This window comes from Dermochelys coriacea, chromosome 14 (genome assembly GCF_009764565.3).
Source record: "Dermochelys coriacea isolate rDerCor1 chromosome 14, rDerCor1.pri.v4, whole genome shotgun sequence".
NCBI classification, from domain to species: Eukaryota; Metazoa; Chordata; order Testudines; family Dermochelyidae; genus Dermochelys; species Dermochelys coriacea.
In genome coordinates this window covers 304,063-319,084 of record NC_050081.1, presented here as the reverse complement: position 1 = coordinate 319,084, position 15,022 = coordinate 304,063, and the positions used below count along the sequence as shown (strand labels likewise).

The 15,022-nt window shown below is 44.8% G+C and overlaps 1 long non-coding RNA gene across 1 annotated transcript; it reads right to left on the bottom strand.

The window, feature by feature from the left end:
* Nucleotides 1-623: 623 nt before the first annotated feature.
* LOC119842807 lies at nucleotides 624-14,828 on the bottom strand. The gene is made up of 3 exons (XR_005288806.2): nucleotides 13,882-14,828; nucleotides 1,664-1,803; nucleotides 624-760 (listed from the first exon to the last, which is right to left on the bottom strand). It is a non-coding gene; the product is annotated as an uncharacterized LOC119842807 (long non-coding RNA).
* Nucleotides 14,829-15,022: the final 194 nt, after the last annotated feature.

Here is a 15,022-nt window from a genome sequence, read left to right as displayed (position 1 = left end):
GATACTGGCAGGGATGGAACAAGGGAAGGCATAATTGTTGAGAAACTAATTTCTTGAGTAAGAGAATTTTGGAAGTCGATTTCAATTCCACATATTTTCTCTGGACTAGGCAGATACCCAGAAACACATCACTGTACATTCTGCCATTCTTCTGGAACTTTTAATGAGGATTAATATTAATTCTTCCTTCCCCTTCCCCACCCCCAATCATCTTCACTACCCTAGAAACTGGAACGTCTCCATTTTAGCAGAACGTAATGGAGTAGGGCAATGGGAAAATTTTTTCTGGATGCAAAGGGTTCAGCAAACTGAGATCAAGAGAACATGGCATTCAAGCATTATAGAAGCAGTAAGCTGCTCCATGTGGACCCCAGATAGACATTTCTATCCATTTTAGAGAGATTTCCTAAACCTGACCCCAGGGAAGAGAACTTAGTTTTGAAGTATCACCTGTACGGGTTCTCAGGTCTCTTCTCTCTACTGTCAAAGCCCTAGAATTCTCAGACTCTATACGAAAGTTCTGCTTAGACACGTGCAAGACTCTCCTCAAAATCTCACACAGACACTAAAATCCAGTTTTACCTGTTCAGATTGTTCAGCTGCTTACCCTCCATCCAAAATGCTTCATAAGACGCTTCCAATAGTAAGCGGAGCTGAGGGTCCATTGTGTGAGCTTGTTTGGGGTGTACCCCAAAAAAAGAAGCATCAAATTTGCTGATGTCCTTGAGTTTCCCATTTCTCCTGGGCAGCCCATAAAGTCCTGAAGAGAAAAGACATTTAACTAAAGGCAACTTCAATGTAAAATGTGCTTACTAGGTGAGAGACCATCATACGACAAGGTGTAATCTGGAATCACATGCCAGTTGTAGTTATTCTGAACGTCATGTCCTATTTCTACATTTCAGCACCAGACTGACAAGGTATCTACTTTTCCCACCTCCTCAGTACCCTTTTAAGAATAATTGTAAGAAGAGTAAAGTTCCTGATGAAACTTCTCTATACTAAACCCCATTTGCTGCTATTTCTGGCTTTGCTAAGCAAACTCATGCTCTGACAGGTTTTGCCAAATAAACAAGCAGCTTTTGCAACACAGGTTGTGTCTCGTGAGTAGTGCCAGTTCATCACCAGACAGAAACACAGAAGCCACTTTCCACATCTGCAGATCAAGAGCTTTCAGTTTTGTCTGGCATGTACATATCCATTCAGTTAGAAAAAGGGTTTTCAATGCACAACCAGACAGACAAGAACATTATAACAAGGATATAAGTCAAAAGACTGAGGTGATCTTGCTACTCCCAAATCCCACAGAGATCCCATCCAATACCCAGCAAACAGCTGTGTCAGTCTCATTGCTGCCTGATGCTAATAGCAGCTAGACACCATTGCTTGTGCACGAGTGTTGAAACTGCACTGCTAAAATACTTTCTTCTGTAAGGCAGCACCATGAAGTTTATTTGATTATCACTCTATGACACAGGCCGCAATAGAGTGGATATAGGTTAGAATCTTATAAAAGCAGGAGATAAAAGCCATGAAATTCAGGGACATCAGAAATGAGCTCAGACTCTGGCAGGGTTTTCCTGCTTGTGAGGGCTCTTTTCCTTGAACACTTGAGCTCATCTGGAGAGCTCAGACCCCAAGTGCAGACAATCTCAGGGCTCACCTGGCTTCCACCTCCGATCATCTTCGTGACCATGTCCACTCCATTGAATAAATTCTCCCAGAACTCTTGCATGTTCTCTGATTCTGGCAGCTTTCCTGCCATGCCTGCAATCACCACGTCCTCCATCTCCTAACTTCTCTCTGGAAAAGGAAAGGAATTACAAAAGTCAGATCCACAAATCAACTAGCTGAGTGAACATTCATGTAAAGAACACACTGTGTTGCCTAACATGCTGGGGAAGGCAGGAGGCAGTACCCAAATGTACACTGTAAGAAATTAGATCCTCCCTTACATTGGAATGGTCTATGGAGTCCATAGGTACAAAAAAAAACAAAAACAAAAACAACAAAACAAAAAGGGGGGGGGCACTGCTCCTCTCAAGCAAACAAGAGCAGGATTTGCAAAGAGAAAGGAAAAAAAAAAAATAAAAAATAAAAATTACCTCCTTCCCTGCCCAATAGACACTAAGAGGCTCTGATGATCTCTATTCCTAGGCCACAATCAGGGGATGGGAAAATACCCCTGCCCTTTTGAAGAATCATTTATTGACTGCTACCAGCATGCTTTGAGGTGTGCAAACTGACAAAGACATGGTTCCTACCGCAAGCAGCTTACAAGCCACGGCCCTGATCCTGAAATGGGATGTGATCCGTGCAAGCGGACTACTGTGCTTGAATGGAGCACCAATGAAGTATTTCTACACAGATCATACTGAAGAACCAGACTGTGTCTTTGACATAGTCAACATAGGTTTTAGGTGCAATTATATGTTAAAAACTGTCAATGCACTATTAATAACTAGGTAATGGGCTCAAAACCCATCTCCAGAAACAGGGAGTTGGCAGGCTGATCTTCTCTAATTTCATGTTACTACTTCAGGAGGAGCTTCCCCCCCCCACCCCGGACAGCTTCAAATAGACAGAAAGGATGGTCAGCCTTGAAGTTAAGGGAATAGATGGATTCAGGAGGTTAGGTACTTGAAAGCGGTGAACTCTACTTAAACAACTCAACTAATAGCTATAGACAAATACCCTGTAGGGTCAATGGGTGGGATTTTCAAAAAACACCACCACACTTAATGACTTAGAAGCACAAAGGCCACTGAAAACCAAACCTTGAATCTCAATGGGATGTGTGCTCCTAGAACACTTATGAAGATCCCATCCAGTAGTGTTGGTTCTTGATCACCTTTTCCATGGTTATAGTGCCAATAAGAAAAGGAGTATCCGTGGCACCTTAGAGACTAACAAATTTATTAGAGCATAAGCTTTTGTGAGCTACAGCTCACTTCATCGGATGCATTTGGTGGAAAAAGCAGAGGAGAGATTTACACACACACACACACACACACACACACACACAGAGAACATGAAACAATGGGTTTATCATACACACTGTAAGGAGAGTGATCACTTAAGGTAAGCCATCACCAGCAGCAGGGGGGGGAAAGGAGGAAAACCTTTCACGGTGACAAGCAAGGTAGGCTAATTCCAGCAGTTAACAAGAATATCAGAGGAACAGTGGGGGGTGGGGTGGGAGGGAGAAATACCATGGGGAAATAGTTTTACTTTGTGTAATGACTCATCCATTCCCAGTCTCTATTCAAGCCTAAATTAATTGTATCCAGTTTGCAAATTAATTCCAATTCAGCAGTCTCTCGTTGGAGTCTGTTTTTGAAGCTTTTTTGTTGAAGGATAGCCACTCTTAGGTCTGTGATCGAGTGACCAGAGAGAGTGAAGTGTTCTCCAACTGGTTTTTGAATGTTATAATTCTTGACGTCTGATATGTGTCCATTCATTCTTTTACGTAGAGACTGTCCAGTTTGGCCAATGTACATGGCAGAGGGGCATTGCTGGCACATGATGGCATATATCACATTGGTAGATGCGCAGGTGAACGAGCCTCTGATAGTGTGACTGATGTGATTAGGCCCTATGATGGTATCCCCTGAATAGATATGTGGACAGAGTTGGCAACGGGCTTTGTTGCAAGGATAGGTTCCTGGGTTAGTGGTTCTCTTGTGTGGTGTGTGGTTGCTGGTGAGTATTTGCTTCAGATTGGGGGGCTGTCTGTAAGCAAGGACTGGTCTGTCTCCCAAGATCTGTGAGAGTGATGGGTCACCTGGGGTATTCTATCTGCTACCCAAGATCCATAAACCTGGAAATCCTGGACGCCCCATCATCTCAGGCATTGGCACCCTGACAGCAGGATTGTCTGGCTATGTAGGCTCCCTCCTCAGGCCCTTCGTTACCAGCACTCCCAGCTATCTTCGGACACCACTGACTTCCTGAGGAAACTACAGTCCATTGGTGATCTTCCTAAAAACACCATCCTAGCCACTATGGATGTAGAAGCCCTCTACACCAACATTCCACACAAAGATGGACTACAAGCCGTCAGGAACAGTATCCCCGATACTGTCGTGGCTAACCTGGTGGCTGAACTTTGTGACTTTGTCCTGACTCATAACTATCTCACATTTGGTGACAATGTATACCTTCAAATCAGCGGCACTGCGATGGGTACCCGCATGGCCCCACAGTATGCCAACATTTTTATGGCTGACTTAGAACAACGCTTCCTCAGCTCTCGTCCCCTAATGCCCCTACTCTATTTGCGCTACATTGACGACATCTTCATCATCTGGACCCATGGAAAAGAAGCTTTTGAGGAATTCCACCATGATTTCAACAATTTCCATCCCACCATCAACCTCAGCCTGGACCAGTCCACACAAGAGATCCACTTCCTGGACACTACGGTGCTAATAAGCGATGGTCACATAATCGCCACCCTATATCGGAAACCTACTGACCGCTATTCCTACCTATATGCCTCTAGCTTTCATCCAGATCATACCACTCGATCCATTGTCTACAGCCAAGCGCTACGATATAACCGCATTTGCTCCAACCCCTCAGACAGAGACAAACACCTACAAGATCTCTATCATGCATTCCTACAACTACAATACCCACCTGCTGAAGTGAAGAAACAGATTGACAGAGCCAGAAGAGTACCCAGAAGTCACCTACTACAGGACAGGCCCAACAAAGAAAACAACAGAACGCCACTAGCCATCACCTTCAGCCCCCAACTAAAACCTCTCCAACGCATCATCAAGGATCTACAACCTATCCTGAAGGACGACCCATCACTCTCACAGATCTTGGGAGACAGGCCAGTCCTTGCTTACAGACAGCCCCCCAATCTGAAGCAAATACTCACCAGCAACCACACAACAGAACCACTAACCCAGGAACCTATCCTTGCAACAAAGCCCGTTGCCAACTCTGTCCACATATCTATTCAGGGGATACTATCATAGGGCCTAATCACATCAGCCACACTATCAGAGGCTCATTCACCTGCGCATCTACCAATGTGGTATATGCCATCATGTGCCAGCAATGCCCCTCTGCCATGTACATTGGCCAAACTGGACAGTCTCTACGTAAAAGAATGAATGGACACAAATCAGACGTCAAGAATTATAACATTCAAAAACCAGTCGGAGAACACTTCACTCTCTCTGGTCACTCGATCACAGACCTAAGAGTGGCTATACTTCAACAAAAAAGCTTCAAAAACAGACTCCAACGAGAGACTGCTGAATTGGAATTAATTTGCAAACTGGATACAATTAACTTAGGCTTGAATAGAGACTGGGAATGGAGGAGTCATTACACAAAGTAAAACTATTTCCCCATGGTATTTCTCCCTCCCACCCCACCCCCCACTGTTCCTCTGATATTCTTGTTAACTGCTGGAATTAGCCTACCTTGCTTGTCACCATGAAAGGTTTTCCTCCTTTCCCCCCCCTACTGTTGGTGATGGCTTATCTTAAGTGATCACTCTCCTTACAGTGTGTATGATAAACCCATTGTTTCATGTTCTCTCTCTCTCTCTCTCTCTCTCTCTCTCTCTCTCTCTCTCTCTCTCTCTCTCTCTGTGTGTGTGTGTGTGTGTGTGTGTGTGTGTGTGTGTGTGTGTGTCTATATATAAATCTCTCCTCTGCTTTTTCCACCAAATGCATCCGATGAAGTGAGCTGTAGCTCACAAAAGCTTATGCTCTAATAAATTTGTTAGTCTCTAAGGTGCCACGGGTACTCCTTTTCTTTTTGCGAATACAGACTAACACGGCTGCTACTCTGAAACCTGTCATAGTGCCAATAGTTGCCCAGTATGGCAAAAGTCATTTTTGTTCACTTGCAGTTGCCTATTATTATTGCACCTGGCGTTGTTTTCTTATTTTAAATAAGAATGAAATCCAAGAAGTTCTCTATGAAAAAAAACAGAGAATTCTGGTTTTGCTGATGACACTTTCTCCTCATTGACAGAGAGATGGTATATGTATGAACACAGCTCAGAAAGACCTTTGATTCAGAATTTTTTGGACACCTTTGCCAACTATTTCAGAAACTCTTACAAAATTGACACCTCTAAGCAAACTGGTTTTGTGAAATTGACGCTTCTGAGCAAAGCCATTCAAATGGGTTTCTCTTCTCTCCAGGCACTTTACTTGTTGCCCAGACAGAACCGCACTTTCCAAATAACTGGAAGCAATCTTGTAGATAGGTACACTATTTTAGAGCAGATCCTGGAACTGATCAGCAGATGCAGAGAGCATTAATCTCCTACAAAAAGCTCATCCCTCTTGGTTGCAGGGTTTTTGATGATGCCTGGCCAAACACATGAACATCACAGGGACATATTCAGATCTCATTTACATAAGCATAAGTCAGCAGTAACTCCACGGAGGTCAGTGAAGTTACTCCAGACTATATTTGTGTAACCAAAGCACAAATCTTACCCATAGAAATAGAACTGACTTATTAGCTCATCAAGTCCACCCCCTCTGGGAGAAAAACCAGAATTGCTCCTAACCGGACATTTTCAACTTTTCAGCCTACTGTAAAATGCTTCAGACAACGGAAATTCAACTGCTTCCCTGGGAAACACTACTACAAATTAATTGATCATGTAATGAGGGAGTTGGGATTCCCACTTCAGTAGGCATTGTATCATGTCCTTTATGAGAAAAGCCAGTGACAATATGCCAATGAATTATGTTCAACAAGAGATTTTTCATTATTTCCATTCACAAAACCTAGCAAGTCAGTTTTATTATTTGTATTACCACAGTGCCAAAGAGTTTTAGTCAAGGACGAAGACCCCACTGTGCTAGGCACTGTACAAACACAGAACAAAGAGACCGTCCCTTCCCCAGAGAGTTTACAACTTAAGTATAAACACAAGAAACTACAGACAGACAGGGAAGTACCAAAAAAGGACAGTCAGTGTCTATCGATCAAGTGGTCCCAGCCATTAGCAGCCCAATCAACATCATCCATTTTTTCATAGGCATCAAGGAAAAAGTCTTTTAAGGAGGAGTAACTCCAAAGTAACTTTGGAAACACTGACAGGGAGCTCCTCCTAGGCGTGAGCAGCACTGAGAGAGAAAGCACAAAGGGGTTTGTTTGAAAATTTAAGTAGTCGCAGAAGCTGGCTGGCATCCCTGACCTCTTGGAGGCAGAAGATGACATCTCAATAGTGAATGAAATGATAGGCGGAGCTATGCCATGAAGGGCCTTGAACATGAAGACAAGCAGCTTATGTTTGATGCAACAGAGGAGAGCATGGGGTGCAAAGAGACATGGTCAAATCTTTGTAGCAGCATTATGAATGGATATGCGCGGGGCAAAATTGCATTTGTCAAGGTCAGAGAGAAGGATGTTGCAGTAGGAAAGGCCATATCTTAGATGTTACACAGAAAGCTTCAAGCTTTGGAAACAGTCTGGATGTGAGAACTTAGAAAGAGCTCTGAGTCAAAGAGGACACCCAGATTATGGGCCAGAAGGGACGGGCCAGATGGTGATGTTGTCCACAGTGATTGAAAAAGGAAGGGGAGGCCACTAGACCCCTGTTTTGGCCATGTTGAGACTGACCTGTCAGCTAGACATGCATGAGGAGATGTCAGAGAGACAGGTCAAAATTTAAGTTTAGACAAAAGGAGACAAGTATGAAGTAGAGAGCTAGATTTGCAAACTGTCTGAACAGAGTTGCTAGTTGAATTTGTTTTGTGGATGAGGTTCCTCTACACCTTGGTCTGGGTGAGCCAAAAAGGAGACAAAGGACAGAGCCCTGTGTAATCCCCACAGAAAGTTGTGGAGGGAAGAGGAGTGATTAGAGAGGTACTAGGCGAACCAGGAGAGAACAGAGTTGTAGAAGCCAAGAGAGGACAAGATTTCAATAAGAAGAGTGTGATGGATTGTATCAAAGGTGGCTGACAGATCAAGGAGGATGAGAATGGAGTAGTGGTTCTGAGCTTTGTCTAGAAAGAGATCATTAGAGATTTTGGCAAGAGCAGTTTCAGTGGCGTGCAAGGGGCGGAAGCTGGACTGTAGAGAGTTTAAGATGGAACTGGAGGAGCAGCACTGCAGAGAGCAGGTTCAATGAAGTTACAGATGAAAGGGAGAAGGAGTGGTAAATAAAGAGGAAAATAGGGTCAAGGGTTAGTTTTTTTTTAGGATGGGAGAGAGAGAATAGAGCATGTTTGTATTGTGAGGGGAGAGAGCCAGAGGAGAGTGGGCATGATGGAGGTCAAAATATGGGGTCACTGGGGCAAGTGGAGGAGTTAGATGAGGAGAGCAGAGGAAAAACTTCTGCACTTGTGAAGGTGAAGGGGGAGGGGGAGAGATTTGTAGGAAGAGAGGGGGAAGCCCACTGTATTTTGTCAATCTTCGCTTGGAGGCAGCCAGTGAGATTCCATGCAGAGTGAGAAGTGGAGGCAAGAGGGAGGAAGGGTTTGAGGAGTGATAGGAGGCAAAAGAGCAGCTGGGATCGAAGGCATAGGATTCAATTAAATTGGAGACAGAGCTCTTTGCTCAGAAGATGGCAGAACTGAAGGAGGAAAGAACAGACTGGTTGTGGAGGAAGTCGGCTGGTCACAGAGTTTCCACCAGAGACTATTTGCGATGCAAGAGTAGGAGCAGAGACAGTGGATGTTAGTGATAAGCAAAGGCTAAGGGATGGCAGGGTGGACAATGCAGTGGAAGAATGGGGGGAAAGAATTAAATGTGGAGCAGAGTGAACCATGGAGAAAAATCAACAACCATCTCAATGGAAGAAAGGACAGGGAGGAGAGATCTGAGAGAAGACAAGAAATCAGCAATGCTGGTGGACTGGAAATCACAGAAAACCCAAATGAGTGAAAGAGAAGCCAATGCTGGGGAAACTCAGCAATAGAGTGAGCAGCGTCTGCCTAAGGTTGGGAAATCCCTCTCTGAATACTCTATAGCACAGGTAGACAAGGTGAAAGGAAGAGGCCCATACCAGAAAGACAAACAAACCCAGAAGAGACAACTAAGTGAGCCACCTCAAGATACAGAGTCAGAATATTTTGCTTTGGAAAGGATCTCATTAACTCTAAAGCATCCCCAATAGTCAAGGCTAGCTTGGATGCCCATCTATATTCAATTATGGCTCATTCTCAACCTTCCTTGGCACCTTGTTCCATCACTCTACTGTTCTTAAAAGTTTCCCAACATTATTAATACAGCATCATAGCTATGTATGGCACTTTACACAACAAAGTTGCTCCAAAGCATTTGCAGTCTAATTTGGACAAAGTGGTGCATCCACATTTAAAAAGTTTAGAGTGGGGCAGAGGCCAGGAATGAGAATGCATTAGTTCTACAGCTACATTAAGGGACACATAGGATATTAAAATAGGGGGGGGAATACCTCATGCATTCCCTCCACCCCAATGCTGTACTTATCTTTAGATTAAACATAATAAGTGAAGACAACAAATTAAATATGGGAAAATGAGGGAAGAACAAGGGTGACAAATACGATTAGGCAGGTTCTCAGGTTTGTTAATCCCATCTTGATGCGTCTAATTGAGGGTCTGATTTCCCCACCTTCCATCTTAAATCTATGACTTTGTTTAGTCTTTTTGTTCCAATGAAGAGGTGTCTAGAAGACGTGAGCCTAACGTACTTTGTCAATCTTTGACATTTTGGCATACTTTTCTCTGACTCTGACATTGTTACTCTAAACTCTTCCCAAACAGCCTATTTTTAGAAAAGCACTACTCTAATCTGAACATAGTTGTCCAATAGAAGCCTCACCACTGATGAGAATTACCATCTCACTTGATTTACACAATTTTTTTTTGCAACCGTGTTGTATTGCTGACTCATTCAGCTTGTAATCCATAATAACCACCCATTTTTTCTTGGTATTACTGATTAGTAGACACTATTTTATCATTTCATATTTGTACTTTGGTTATTTGCTTCCTATATTAACCACTATACAGTTGTTTTATTGATTTCAGTCCTTTTCTCAAATATATCAAGTTCATACTATATTTTAATCTTGTTCTCCATGTATTTGATCCCTGCTAGTTTCGTACTGGCCAAGTGTTATTAACATGCTCAATTATAAATGAAGATAGCAAGCTCTTCTGGATCTAGAACAGGTTTATAAAAACCTCTCTCACTTAGCACCTCTTCCCAATTCATCACTAAGTGTTAATCACTACTTTGCTCCATGTTTAGCATCTGTGTGTCTATTTTTCACTAGTCCCATTTAATCTGTGTTTCTCTACAAGAATGTATTATGCATCTGTATGACCACTAAGCTTATTATGCTATTTAAGGAAGTGAAAGAAAGCCCTTACTTGGATGCCTGAGCTCTCTCCCCTCCGCATACAGCTACAGTGGGAAACCCACATTTAAGGGTTCCATTATCCCTCTTGGGTACAGTGAAGGGAGAGGGAAGCCCGTACAAAGCCTCCAGATGGCATTTCAATGACCTTCCAAACTTGATGGAATACTCCTTGCAGAGCTAGTCTCCTGGGGAAGCACACACAATCCATTGCAGAAATCCCTTGTTCTGCCTGATGCACTATCTACTTAGTTATCTTTTATACACATTAAAAATGGGATCTGTCAAAGTAGCTGTAATCTATGGTATGATTATATGGATCAAGCCCATCAAAATTAAGACCCTGATCCTGCCATTGACTCTGTGCAGACAGATCCCTGCACCAAATTGGAGTTCCATTATCTTCAATGAGGATGCTCCTGCATGAACCAGTTGCAGGAGCAGGGCCTTACAAATAGTCCTTTTCATAGCCAAGTTTGTGTAACTCCAAAGACATAAAAACTAGATGAATTCCTCTATTTCCCACTCCGTCAGTGGCAGGTGCATTGGCAGCAATGGGAGTTCCTATAGGAATCTGTATATAGGAACCAATTCTCTACAAGTGGCATTTTCTCTGTGACTTTGCCAAAGCTTACTTCATTAGGGATATTAGCAAAAGATTTGCTTTTACTTCCAAGTTTTACTACATGCAAACCAGATTTTCCAATATTTGATTTAAATAAATATATGATCCCATTTCTAAAATTTATTTCCCTAGAACATCAATTGTAGAAAAGTTTTTTTTAAATGCCTACCTCTCAAAGATCTTTGTAAAAGACAGCAAAACTAAAAATCAAGGTGTACTTGTATTTGGGCTATTTTAGCTCGTGTTCAGTTTCTCAGCCACTGTTAAACTGGATTTGTTATTGCTAAATCTAATACTGCACAGAATTATTATTGTCTCTGAGAGACTGGATTTCTTCCTCTAGAAAAGGAACAATGCCTTCTTGATAAAAGATAGAAAAAAAGGCTTGATAAACATAGAAAAAAACTACACGGTGCTTCCATATCTTAAAAGAAAAAAAAAAAAAAAGCTATTCTGAGTGTAAAAAGAAAAAGGAGTACTTGTGGCACCTTAGCGACTAACAAATTTATTTGAGCATAAGCTTTCGTGAGCTATAGCTCACTTCATCGGAAGCTCACGAATGTTTATGCTCAAATAAATTTGTTAGTCTCTAAGGTACCACAAGTACTCCTTTTCTTTTTGCAGATACAGACTAACATGGCTGCTACTCTGAAACCTGTTATTTTGAGTGTTTTTATCATGAATGGATATATTCACTACTGGCTTTTGAGTTTGCATTATGATTATAGTATTGTAAATGCCTAGATTATCAGGAAGTGATGCTAGCTTCCCTAAATTCATCCAGATTTAATTCCCAAAACCATTGCACTGTATATACATCATTTTAAAAGTGTACCTGCATACTTACCCCCCCAGTGAGGCCATTATCTCACATCCTTCAGCTAAATCGACCCTTGGTGGGAGTTTTCAGAATCCTTTACTGGGGACACTGACTTTCATGCAAGATTCAGAGTAGCAGCCGTGTTAGTCTGTATTCACAAAAAGAAAAGAAGTACTTGTGGCACCTTAGAGACTAACAAATTTATTAGAGCATAAGCTTTCGTGAGCTATAGCTGTAGCTCACGAAAGCTTATGCTCTAATAAATTTGTTAGTCTCTAAGGTGCCACAAGTACTCCTTTTCTTTTTTCATGCAAGATAGTCTCATTTCCTGAAGCCCTTGAAGAAGCGTGGCTAGTTTTCAGTACACCCCAAGAAGTTTAGAACTCCAAGGAGAGGCTGAAGACCTGACTGGATCTCTGTAACCCAGCTCAGGGGTTTGCTTACATCACTATTATTCTTAGAATAAAGAGAGAAGAACCTATACATCTGCTAATAGTTATGGCTGAACAAACAAAATGGGCTATTTTAGGGACCTTCTGCCTCCTATAATATAATATCTCAAACATCAGATGTTACCTTGTGATATCTAGGAGTCCCTACATTTCTTGGTTTTAAGGCTTCTGTAACTCCTACCTCTGGTACTTTAAAAACCACCAATAAAAAGCCTATCTTCTTCCTGTTTTTATTATTATCCATGCATGCAGCTAGTTTTAAATAGCTAAAATTACATAACTACTTATGCATGGAGATTAGGGTATGGATGCAGGTACAGGATAGGCGGGTAAAGGGGTAAAGGGGATGGGTATAAGACACCATTAGTGGGGCAGATGACAGACTTTTATGTGGTCTGAAAGTATAGTCTACATGGAAAGGAAAAATTGATCTAAACTTTAAGTAAATTTCTCTGTAGATATTGGCCATCTGAAAAGAAATTAAATATTTCAGTTACAATGTCCAAATGAATAAAATCTCTGAAGTGCCACAAAGGATATGCCAGGGAGTATGTTTTAATCAATGTTATTTATCTGTTGTTCTTAGTCCCCTTTGCATGTATTCATACATGTACAGCTATTAAATTACTCGAAGGTGAGAAAGCTAAGCAGAAAAAAAAAAAGTTTTTCCTCTCTGCATCTGCTTGTGAAATGGGCTTTACCCTGTGTAACTGTCTTCACTGCCCGATATCAAAATGGCTGGATGCAGAACATTCATAATGCAGCAAGGGCTCAGCCTCCATCTCCCCTCTTCCCCGTTGCTACCTCACGTTTGATGAATAGCTCCAAAATCAAAGTTCTGAAGCAAGCTTCACTTCGAATATAGATAATCAAATGCACTTAATCATTTAATTTTACTTCACGTTTTTTGAAATCTTTAAACAAACAAAATTAAACTGTATTACTGTACGAACATTTCAGTAAGTAAAAGCTTCTCAGCTAGCTATGAATAGTCAACTAATTTGGGAGGGGAAAGGGAAGGATACTGCAGGAGGCAGTGCAGTGTTTATTCGGAACATTATCGATAAGATTACCACTGACTCTCCAAAGACTACACCATTGCTTCACCGCCTTTATAGATTGAGACAAGATCTGTGTTACAGTCAAACCTTTCACCGGTATCTATAGCTGGCAAATTCCAATTTATGTTCAAACAAGAATAATTTAGCCGCCTATTTGTACAATCGTATTTACCGAAAGGGTATGGAGAACGTTTACTGAGAAATACCACCACACACTAAATATACTGATCAACTGCATTTGATGCCGCTAACACAGACTTCCCATGTGATCAGTGGTGCAAGATGGAGCCGAGCCCAACGAGGGGACGGGTCCTACTACAAACCCGCCGAGAGGAGGCGGCAAGATCCTCTTATCCACAGGGGCGAGGACAGGGGTGGCTCAGGCGCATTGGCCCCCTTGCTGGTCAGGGCAGCCCAAGCACCGATGCTCTGAGAGAAGCTGGCGGCCGGTTCCGCTCCAGCCCCCGAGCTCCTGCCGCTTTCACCCGTTCTCTCCCCCAGAGGCAGCGCAGCCGCTTGCGGCCGCTGGCCCAACGCTGCCCCTTCCCAGACCCCGACACCCCGCTGCCCACCGGTGCGGTTACCTGGCTCCCGGCGCCGGTGACTGAAGGGCCCGCGCTGGGCAGAGTGGCTGGAGCCGGCCTCGGAGCGCGCACTGCCGCGGAGCCGGCCCGTGTCTAGAGGCGGGGCCGCCGGAGCCGTTCTCAGCGCCCGTGCGGGGGGGTGGCTGCGGCACGCGGGCGGCGGGCTGTGCCGGGACGCGAGGCTGTCACACCGGCCCTGCTCCGTGCTCGTGTCGCTGCCTCCCAGCGGCTCCCAGCGCTATTTAAGCAGCCGCCACCTCCGGCGGCCACGCCACATGGGCTGACAGCTTTGCTCCGCGGCGCAGTCCAATGAGAGCCAGGGCTGGGCTCCGAGAGCCGGCTCTGGGGCGATGCCAGCCCCCTGCCCGCAGGAGCCTCTTAAGGGGAGGGCGGCCCCGCTCCGCCCGGCAGAACCTCCCCTCAGGCCGCCAGGACAGGGCTGAAGCCGAGGCGCCGAGCTCCCCGGGGGCTGTTCTGCGGCCCCCGCCCCGAGTGGGTGAAGGGCTCGGCCGCGGCCCGGCGAGGAGGCCGCCGCGGACCCGAATTGACACGGGAGGTTTTTCACTAACCCGTCCCGGCTGCTCGCTCCCTCCCCCCGCTATGCGCTGCGTTGGGAGCGGGGCTAGGCCAGGCTGCCCCGCGCACAGCGGCCTCCCCCGGCCGGGCTGCTCCGAGCCCCCCGCACCCAGCTAAGCGCAGGGGGGTGCAGCCGGCGCAGCCCGGGCAGTCTGGGGCCGAAGGAGCTCGGAGAGAGCGCGGGGAAAGGCGCCCTCAGCGTCTGCCCCTTGTCGTGCACACACACGGGGCGGGGCTGGTACTTTCTACTTGCGGAGCTTCCGCACCAGTCCCCCGACGCGGGGCTCCCGCGGGGTGGGCTGGGCTGGGCACCCCGCGACTCCCGGAGAGCCTGGCCTTGGGCAGCGGCCCGCGGGCCTAGGAAACCGCCGCTGGCAGGGGAGCGCGCTCAATGTCTCATTTGCACCGAAACGGAGCCCGCCCGTGACGGGCCTCTGCCATTTGCAAATTAGAAGGACGATTGTTTCGGACGCGAAGTCATTGGCCGAGAGCTCCAATCAGGGGGCAGGGGCGTGTGGAACGGTGTCGCCTGCCCAATCTCCGGGCCTGTGTGGGTGTTGCTAGG